Source organism: Adiantum capillus-veneris, unplaced genomic scaffold, assembly GCF_014529385.1.
Source record: "Adiantum capillus-veneris isolate H3 unplaced genomic scaffold, ASM1452938v2 Hic_scaffold_970, whole genome shotgun sequence".
NCBI lineage: Eukaryota > Viridiplantae > Streptophyta > Polypodiopsida > Polypodiales > Pteridaceae > Adiantum > Adiantum capillus-veneris.
This window is the reverse complement of record NW_028221925.1, coordinates 41,538-51,579: the sequence shown is the minus strand read 5'-3', so window position 1 is coordinate 51,579 and position 10,042 is coordinate 41,538.

Here is a 10,042-nt window from a genome sequence, read left to right as displayed (position 1 = left end):
AGTGGGATGACAGATACTCAAGCTTACAGTAATTGTTGGAAGGGTTATTGGGCTGTCAACTATAAGGACCCACAAGTGTGGGAAACTATAGATGCAATTGTTTGGTCCTGGAGACCCAACAAAGAAGGACCATTTTCTAGAATAAAGATTCCAGAAAGACATGCTCTAAAAGCCAAAGAAGGCCTCACTCGTGCACATCAGCCACACTTGGATCAAAGTTCAGATATGGTATCAAATGTGGAGTAGAATTATGTGGAGCTTCTATTGTGACTATACTAGTCAATTTGTAAACAAAATCTTTTTTGTATCTTCCTTTGTTTTATGTAATTTATAGTTATTATTCAAATCCATGTGTTGTACATCCTCTTGACTTTTGGTGTTTATCAACACCACAATCCTATGAGATTTTCACTTTATTTACTAGCCACACACCTCAATTTTTCCCACTTTAAGTGGAAAATTCCCAAATTACATGAATTCGGTCGATTTGGAGATTCCCATAATGTGAGATTTTTACCAAAATACCTAATATCGTCTTTTCTATCTTGAATGAGGAAATCGGGAGGAAAGCAAGTGGAGAGAGGGAGGGAGGCAGCTCTGCCAACATGGTTAGAGGCAGGACAGAAAAGAAGAATGCTTATGCACAAAGGAGTAAGGGTAAAAGTAAGGAAAGGGGAAATTCCAGCAAAGGCAAGGGTGATGTGACTTGCTATCAATGTGGCAGGAAAGGTCACAAGAAACCCGATTGCAGGAATTACAAAGCCTAGTTAGAACGGAAAAAGAATGGCGGAGACAAAAAGAAAGAGAAGAAGGAAGTAAGACAGATGCACAGGATAGCTCAAAGGACAAAGAGAAGGCCAATGTGGCTTCTAGTGTTGTGATTGAGGAGATGTCAGATGTAGAGGACATATTGTGTGCCACTTTGTCAAATGATGATGCTTATGACTTTGATGCCTCTCTTAATGTTCATTCATAGGACATGCAGATCACCATGAGTGATCTTATTGATACTTTGTTGACTGTCAATGATGCATTATCCCAGACTTGGATTGTTGATTCCGGTGCTTCATTTCATGTGACTTCTATCAAGGAGTTTTTCTCTATTTTTGATGCAAACAAACGCGGCCATGTATACCTTGGAAACAATCATGCATGTTCCATTGAGGGTATTGGCATTGTGCATCTCTCCATAGATGGCACAAATGAGCTTGTCTTGCATGATGTTAGATATGTGCCGGGAATCAAGAAGAGTCTGTTTTCTGTTGGTCAGATGGATATGCATGGTTACAGCATCTTGTTTGAGAGAGGATCATGGAAAATGACTAAAGGCTCAAGGCTGATTGTAAAGGGCACAAACAAAGGGACACTTTACTGCATGCATGGAAAGGCCGTGTTGGGCAGGCTGAAATTAACTCTCACATGGAGTTGTGGCACAAGAGGCTTGGTCATATGAGCCAAAAGGACCTTTCTAAGCTTTGTACTTTGAACAAGCTTGATGCTAAAGGCACAAAGCTTGATTTTTGTAATGAATGTCAATATGGCAAGCAAGTAAAGTGTTCTTATTACTCTAGTGTCTCTCGTAAATCTTGTGTGCTTGATCTTGTACATTCTAATGTATGTAGCATGCCTACTAAGTCTATGGGAGGTGCATGCTATTTTTTCTCCTTTGTTGATGATCATTCTAGAAAAAATTGGATTTATTTGCTTAAATCTAAGGATGAAACCTTTGCTGCGTTTAAGAGATTTCATGCATTTGTGACCACCCAAACAGGTAGAAAGCTAAAATGCCTGCGTACAGACAATGGGGGGGAGTTCACAAGTGCTGAATTTAACAAGTTTTGTGAAAATTTGGGCATTAAGAGGGATCTTACTGTGCCATACATCCCCTCTTCTAATGGTGTGGCTAAAAGATTCAATAGGACACTTTGTGAGAGGGTGAGATGCATGCTGTCCACAGCTAATCTCTCTCATGGATTTGGGGAGAAGCTTTGAAAACTACAGTCCATATATGCAATCAATCCCCTCACATGTCTTTGAAAGGTGACATCCCTGAAGAGGTTTGGTCTAACAAGCCTGCTTCATATGATCACTTACGCATTTTTGGTTGCGAGGGTTTTGTGCATGTCAGACCCGCGTTCAAGAGTAAACTAGATGCCAAATCCACTAAAGGCCTTTCCATGGGATATGGTGAAGAAGGTGAAATGGGTTACAAGATTTGGTTACCTCACCTCAAAAGGGTTGTACGCAGCCATGATGTTGTTTTTAATGAGGCAAGGCTGCTTCAAAACAATTGTTCCTCAAAGCATGACCATAAAAGGGTCAAATTTCAACATGACCAGCCACTTGTTAGGCCTATTTTTGACCCTCAGAATGCACCACATATGGCTGAAAATGTAGATGATCCAGTGGTGTTTGAGCCAGATGATGTTGGACAACAAATTGAGGCTCCTAAAGGGCATCTGCAACTACGAAACAATGTTGAAAATGATGTACAGCAGCCCATTGTTGATGATTTTATTATGCCACCTGATGTAGACCCATTACCGGATAATGTGGATCATTGGGTGAGGCGGTCTACTCGTCCAAGACGGACTGTGAGTAGATATGATCCCTCTTTGCATTACATTATGTTGACAGATGAGGGAGAGCCTCTTATGTATAAAGAGGCAAAGACATGTGAGTCAAGCAGTAAGTGGGAGCTTGCAATGCAAGAGGAAATGAAATCCTTGTATGCAAATGATACTTGGGATCTTGTGCCATTACCTAAAGGGAGAAAGGCTCTTCCTAACAAATGGGTATACAAGATTAAGATTGTGGATGAAAAACCCAAGTACAAGGCAAGATTGGTTGCAAAAGGATATGCACAGAAAGAAGGAATTGATTTTCAAGAAATCTTTTCTCCCGTTGTAAAGCTTACAACTTTACTGTCCTTTTTGCTCTCGTTGCGGTGCTTGATTTGGAATTGAATCAAATGGATATAAAGACAGCGCTTTTGCATGGTGACATTGAAGAGGACATATACATGAAACAACCTGAAGGTTTTGTAGTTCCTACACGTGAGGAACTTGTATGCAAACTGAAAAGGGCTCTGTATGGTTTGAGACAATCATCACGGCAGTGGTATAAGAAGTTTGACACTTTTATGTTGTCTCAAGGTTTTAAACTCATCCATGCAGATCATTGTTTGTATATGAAAAGGGATGAAGATGGTAGTCCCATCATACTTGTTCTCTATGTTGATGACATGCTGCTTGCCGGAAAACATAAGACTAGTCTTGATGCTCTGAAACGTACGCTAAATTCAACATTTGCTATGAAGGATTTGGGTGATGGAGAGCATATTTTGGGCATGCATATTAAAAGAGATAGAAAGCTGAAATTGCTCTTTTTATCTCAATCAAGGTACATTGCAAAAGTACTTGACAGGTTTAATATGGTTGATCAATGCTAAGCCTCTTGGAGTACCTTTACCTCCATACACTAAGCTTAACAAAGCAGATTGTCCAAAGTATGAGGTGGCATTGAAAGCAATGAAGGGAATCCCTTATGCATCAGCTTGTGGTTCTCTTATGTGCTATGGTTGCCACTCGTCTCGACATTGCTTATGCAGTGGGAGTTGTTAGTCGATACATGTCAAATCCTGGCAAAGCGCATTGGGAAGCTGTCAAATGCATTCTGAGATATTTGAAAGGTACACAATCAAAGTGTATCTGTTATGGAAAAAGTGACTTAAAGTTGCAGGGATATTGTGATGCAGACATGGCAGGTGACATGGATACCAGGAAATCTACGAGTGGATATGTATTTTCCATTGTTGGTGGTGCAGTCTCTTGGTGTTCTAGGTTACAGAAAATTGTGGCATTGAGTACTACTGAGGCTGAATATATTTCAACCACAGAGGCTTCAAAAGAGGCCATTTGGTTGGGCAGACTTGCAAAAGAACTTGGCATGCCTGCTCATACACCCGTGTTGGGTTGTGATAGCCAGAGTGCTGTCTATTTAGCCAAAAATGCCATGTTTCTTGCGCGTACCAAACACATAGATGTGCGATACCACTTCATACGACAGGTATTGGAGGATGGTCTAGTCAGCTTAACTAAGATCCATACACAGGATAACCCTGCATATGTTCTCACCAAGGGTCCTGGCTAAGGCTCAACATGAGCATTGCATATAGCTGGTGGGAGTTGATTAACTTAAAGGCGTCATTTATGTCTTTAAGTGAGAGGTTGTTGGGTTAAAGGCCTAAATAACCCCTTTTTGTACATTTTTATACTTTGTCCAGGTAATATGAACCTGGACACATTTTTTAACGGTCACTTGTAATAAAAGTGGGAAAACCCAAAACTCACTTATTGAGTTTTTCCCAAAAACGTGAGCTCTCTCTCTCTCCCTCTTCGTTCTGCTAGCGCTTCCCTTCTCCAGCACAATGCCTCCGCTTCAAGCCTCAAGGCCTGCACATCTTCGCGTGCTCTATCACTTGCACACACCGCCGCGCCTTCAAGAGTATGACACACATGATTTGCATGATGATAAGCATGATGATTTGAATGATGATAAGCATGATGATTTGAATGATAATGATGAGCATGATGATTTGGATGACAATCACAAGCATGATGATTTGCATGATCACGATGTGATTTCGCACGAGCATGATGATTAGCAGGGACAAGATGTGATTGTTCACAAGGATGATGGGTTAGTTGATGCTTTTTCTAGTGAAGCTAACCTCATTGTAGATTCGATCAATCACGACGAATCGATCTTGGCTCTCGAGTCGAGGTCTATAGAACCCCCTCAGAAAGAAGCGATCTTGGCTCTCGAGCCTAGGTCCAGAGACCCCTCACAGGAAGTATTATGTGTCCACAGGATTAGTCAGCCAGCAATGTTCAAGTGTTTCATTCATGATTGTTTCCTGTATTTTAGTCAACGTCTTTATGCGATCCCTTTTCATAGGCATGCCATATTGTACATTGAGCACGATTCACTCATGAATGAGCACGGATGTATGCGGATTTCTCATGAAAAGTATGCATTCAAGCAAGTCACATTCCATGTCTCTTCCTTGGCACGACACAGCCGTAGAAAGAGCACAAGAAGGATAGAGCATATCAAGCATAGGAATTTCCATTGTGATTTGCCACAGTTGATTGATTAAAATCAAAAAGACAAGATCTGATCTCATTGTTTGCGTATGTTTGGTGAACAATTTGGCACTCCGTCTATTTGTTCATCTACATTGCATGCACGGTCTTTGAGGAAGACGAGTTTTGCTCCACTCACTTTACATGGAATGGATATGTTCATGTTTTTGTGTTGGAAGTGGTTTCAGGAATTTTCAGCCTTGGAGATTCTTGAAGAAGGTGGACTTACGTCGTGGAAGCATTGAAGCAGTCTCCGATGACTTTGTGTCGCTTTCGGCGCGGCCCATAGAAGCAAGTGTTGCAGACCTTTATGAAGTTCAAGCATCGCACGACCCACACATCAGAGTGGGCCGGCGAAGAGTCCTTTCAAGGATTCCGGATGTTGTTGGCGATCTCCCTCAACGCCATACAGTTCGGTTGCAGTACCTCACTTTGAAAAGGAGGAGATGTCACGTGACACATCCAACCCTATGTGTCCGTGGACAAGCTACAGCATGACCAGGGTTCAGTTCAGTCAAGTTAGTCTAGAATAGGAAGTGATTTGGCACTTTTGTGAGTCTGTTCGCAAACCGTGCATGTCCAAACACTTAGATTAGATGCATATCCTCCGGTTACACCCAGCATGATCATCAACATTCCCATCAGATTCCATCAGGATCGTTTTAAAGAGCAAAAATCTATTTTTCCTATTTTTGATATTTTTTACTTATAATTTTTAATTGACTTTTATTGGGAATTGTGTAGGACAATTTGCATAAGATAATATATAAGGAAACCAGAGCTAGCACTTTCTGGCAGAAGAGAAAGGAGAGCAACAGGCACCCAGTGCAGCAAGCCCTCTGGAGAACCTTCTCAAGCAAGAACCACACCTTCAAACTTGGCGTTTTTCAGCTTTATGAACAGCGTTTTTCAGCAGCCTTGTACCAGCGATTTCACCCCTTGAAGACCTGTGATTTCAACCCAATGAACCAGCAATTTACATCAGCATGAACCAGCAAATTGCAGCAGAGACATCGTTTTTTTGCAGTAGCATTTTCAGCGTTTTTGGCAGCAGATTTAGCAACCCTATCAGCGTTTTTCATGGGCTGATATTCAGCGTTTTAAAGGGCAGCAAACCAGCGTTTTTCCCCAATACCATAATAGCGCTCTTTTCTCCAGCAGTAAGACAGTAGCAAGGCAAGGAGACAGTGTTTTCAACCTTCAAACCACAGCCGTCGTCACCATCGTCTTTGAAGCATTCAGTTTTCAGCCATAGTCTCGTCATCGTCGGCACCACTGTCGACCTCGGCATAGCAGTACTTAGACTCATTGCAGATTTCAGCCCCTTAGCTTTCTCAGATTCAGCCCGTCTTGTCGTCGTTGTCGACATTGTCGGCAAGTCCAATCATTGTGGAGATTTGTGCAATCAATAGCATAGACCTCTCGTCGTCGAGAGAGGGGCCTTCGGAGGAGGGTTTGACAACATTCTAGTGTCGTATTCTTCTCTCTCTATCTCTCAGTCTCAACACCTTCATTCACAGTGTTCATCCACTTGTTTGTGTCCATTGCACTCTCTCACTAAAGGAACGAAAGGCTCTTCCTTCCGTAAGTGAAAGGAACCTTGAGCACAGTTTGGAGCACTCATCTTTAGCACAGTTCAACATTCACTTCCGTTGCACCTTACACTCATGTCCTCCGTGTATAAGATCCTTGCACGCATGATCAGCATGCACTTAAAACCCTTTATCCCTGATCTCATCCATACTTCACAAGCAGGTTTTGTGCAGGACCGCTATATTTGGATAACATCTTCACTTTCTATGAGGCAATTGAATGGGCTTATGATGGAGTAAATTGGGGTTTCTTAGAGGCCGGCACTATTCAGATGATGGGGTTCCCCTTGCGGTGGATCAAAGGTGTATCTGCATTTTACCGTGCTGCTTCTAGCAATGTCACGATTAGAGGCCACATTGGATGGTGCTTTCCTCTGTCTCGTACAGTTTGATAGGGATGTCCCCTGGTAGCCTACTTCTTTCTGTTTTTTGGTAGCCATATCTCTCTTCTTGCACAGCCAGAACTCCATAGCTAAGAGGCCTTGTTGTGCCTTTAGCAGACTCGCCAAATTTGCTGGATCAAGAGTATGCAAATGATACTATGCTCTTTGTAAGATATGGCACACCTACTTTGGACAATCTACCATGCTCTTGCTACCTTTTGATTGGCCAGTGGTGCTCCCATAAATTGGCACAAGTCTTTTAGTTTTCTTGTAGGAGTCGATGTAAATTGCCAATGGGGTGCGCATTATAATTTCACTTGGCTACCTAGAGGGCAGACTTGCAGATATTGGGTTTCCATGTCGGCATTCTGTGTCGGTTGAGCAACACTTTACACCCGTGTTGCAGTCTATCAAGAAGAAACTTTGTCGTTGGTCATCCTTGCATTTATCTCTGGCTGGTAGAGCTCTTGTGGTGAATCAGGTTCTTCCTGCACGGCTTGGTTCACGACATCCTACATGACTCTTCACTCAAGCATCATGGCGCGTTTGAAGCACCTTGTACACAACTTCTCGTGGGGTGGCCTAGATGGCTGACACTCGTCGACCACGAGTCCATTGGGACAAAATCATTTTGCCTAGGAAGGAGGGAGGATTGGGGATTATTGACCCAAAGTTGCAAAGCAAGGCATTGCTTGCAAAGTTAATAGTTCTCAGTATGTTTCCGAGAGCCAAGACTTGGCAACAGTTTTTGCACCATGCTTTCTCCAATACATCTCCATGCGCTGCTTGCAATAGATTTGGAAGGAATTACATCTTGCTTTGATTTGCCACCCACCTTCATGTGTCGAGGTGTCACCAGGATGTGTATTACCTATTGCCTTCTCTAAATATGTACTACATATTTTTATTTATTTATATTTTTACTTGTTTTCCTCGGAACCCTTGAAAAGGTGCAAGTGGACATTGCATGGCCTATGTGAAACGGCTACTGCCGAACAGGTTTCTCACATCGAGGGTCCAGGTCGGTTAGTCTGGGACTGGTCGGGCCAGTTAGCAATGAATCCTGATGAGTATGGAAGCCTGTGTGCGCCAAATGAAGTCTGGGCCACTCGAAAAGTCACTTACAACTTTATAAGTGAGTGAGAACTAGGGAATTGACTCAAAGGGGCAAACTGGACACTTGGCAGAAGGAGAGCCATCTACAAGATACCTCAGCAAGAGGGGGCGCCCATTTTGAGGGTGGGGCGTTCATTAAGTGCCCTACAGAGTGTGTATGAGTAGTGGGTGTTGGGTGCAAGTTGACAGCTTTAATGGAAAGCTTGCCTTCTCCTCTGTCTCATGTAGCACGATGATTTGCTCACGTGCATCTCTCTCCCCCCTTTGGCACATATGGTAATGCCCCACTAGTTGGGCTACTCAAATAAATATGTACAGTTCTGGGGGTTTATGCGCGTTTGCCAAGGCAAGAGCCTTCTGAACACGAACCGGAATAGCTAACTGCTAATCCCCCACAGGTACACACAATTCCATCACAGAAGATTGCGAGTTTGGAGAGTTTTCTCACGTGAAAACTCGTCCAATTCACAGGGGAACTGTCCCATTGCGTGCAAGAGCCCTTGGAGCGCGCATAGGCATGTTCGCTCCGCTAAAAACGATCTGAAACAGGCACCTAAACTGCAAGGGAACACCAAGGAAGCTACGTTAGAGCCTTGGGATGCATGTACAAGGTTTTGGAACCCGACAACAGAAAAACAAAAAATTACAGCACGCTGGAATTCTGTAACAGCTCAACCAGAAAGCTCCCAAATTGCAAGGGAATCCGTCCAAGACAAGTGTTTTTGACCTACAAGGGTTTTGCCCGTTGTGCTGCCGAAATCAGGTCAAAAACCTACGTTTTCAGCCCTCGCCAGGATTGGACAGCTTTGTGAGAGTTTCGTCTAAGTGTACGGATCATCTACTATTAATTGAATAAAGAAATACCGAAAGGGGCGCCAACTTTGGGGCTTACAAGGTGTCGGTCTCGTGTGCGCAGTGACATTCTAGTCGTTGGACGCAATTATGTTCTGTTTTCTTCACGGTGCTCTGTGTAAAGTTAACAGGTAATTGAAATAGTACTGCCCTCTACGTTGTACAAGCCGGTTACACAAGGAGATAGCGAGGTAGCCACTTGTATGGAATGCATATGTGACATACAAAGATGGCCGTCAGCAAGGCGAGAGGAGACACATTGATTGGGCTGGTTGGATGATGGGACAATAGACTCTTTACACCGTTGGTCAAATGTATCCTTGGTTGGGGCACAGGTGCTTGGAGCTACCTACGAGATCCACAAAGAACTTGCTGCCCGTATGAGAGAGAGTGATAAGGCTATTCCACCCGACTAGCACGCCCTCATTGAGGGACAGACTCTTTTACCTTCTCATCCCGGATGATGGGTGTACTTTCACTCAAGAGACGCAATTGTCTCTCATTAGGAGAATCTCTTCTTTAGCATTGCGGAGATTGGCAATCATGGAAATCACATCAGACTAGAGTTTCAAGGTGAGGTTTCGCTTGATCAACAGTTGACTGCCCATTGGCAACCTGTTAGAGTGATACGCTCTTTCCAGAGGAGGTCCTGTGTTGACCCTATTTTCACTACTAAGGAGGCACCACTTTGGAGACTGTGGATTTGGCCACTTGTTCAGTTGGAGTGGGATCCTAGTGAATGGAAGTGGCCTTCGTTGAGCGATGATGGATCCCCTCTATCCTTTTTTGAGTACTTTGTCTCTCTTGGGAGGAGACTTCTTTTGCTCAGCACCCTCCCCACCATACACGCTAGTCAAAAACCACACCCAAGCGATTCAATCGCTTCAAAATGCATAAAGACTCTGAAATATGAGATTTAAAATCTGACTAAAATAGCCTTATAACATAATCA